Source organism: Penaeus monodon, chromosome 3 (genome assembly GCF_015228065.2).
Source record: "Penaeus monodon isolate SGIC_2016 chromosome 3, NSTDA_Pmon_1, whole genome shotgun sequence".
NCBI lineage: Eukaryota > Metazoa > Arthropoda > Malacostraca > Decapoda > Penaeidae > Penaeus > Penaeus monodon.
Window position 1 is genome coordinate 47,980,362 of NC_051388.1, and position 1,070 is coordinate 47,981,431.

A 1,070-nucleotide genomic window follows, 5' to 3' on the forward strand; every position below is an offset into this window, starting at 1 on the left:
TGTCTGTCCCATTATTAGTTTCCTTAGGGAGACTAATATTTTAATAAAATTTAATATGCAAAATGTTTATGCAATAATTTTATACACTTAGAGTATAATATTTATGCTTTGATTTTTAATTTGTTTATTGTTATTTATAAGATATCTATTGACAGATTTTTAAAGTTTTAAACATTTTAATATTTCTGTTTAACAAGGTATTCGCCGCTAATGACCTAGCTGTTGACGCGGCAGATAATCTTAAATAATCAATCAATCAATCTTCCTTTCCCTCTCCTAGTTTCTTTGTCTCTTACTTTCCCTCTCCTAGCTTCTGTGTCTCTTACTTTCCCTCTCCTAGCTTCTGTCTCTTCCTTTCCCTCTCCTAGCTTCTGTGTCTCTTCCTTTCCCTCTCCTAGCTTCTGTGTCTCTTACTTTGCTTCTCCTAGCTTCTGAGTGTCTTACTTTCCCTCTCCTACAACCCGTCTTTCAGAAGTTTTGGGTTTATTTTCCTTGCTAGCCCGGCCTAGGATCTATTTTTTTCTTCTTTTTTATCTTACTTCAGGTGTTCTTTTTTCCCTATTCTCATATTCTATACTGTCTGCTTACTTTCCTATTCTGTATCTTTGCCTTATACTCCAAGATTTCCTCTCAGACTACCTAGATCTAGACTCCATGCCTATCCAGTGATGTTTTCTTTTTTCCCATTCCTTCTTTTTCCACTCATTTTCCTCTGCCCTCAGCCTTGTCCCTGTTCCTTTTACCTCGGGCTATTCCTTGTTTAACCTACATCCTGCCCTAAATCCTGGCCACAGGAAAGTATAAAGATCCTGGAGGACATACGACTACGGATCAGCTGTCACTCCCCAACTTTATGCCTTTTTTCATGTTCACTCTGGCCATAGATTGAGACTTGATTTAAATATTATCCATTTTAACGTAATTCTTTCATTTCTGTTGCAATGTTAACGTCTCCTTTTTTAATTATTTATCGGAGCTTTTAGAAGCTATTCTTATTCTTTTCTAGAGTGCCGCTTTTCTTTGATTTTAAATTTAATTTATTTGCTAAACATGCTTTTACTTTTCTTGTT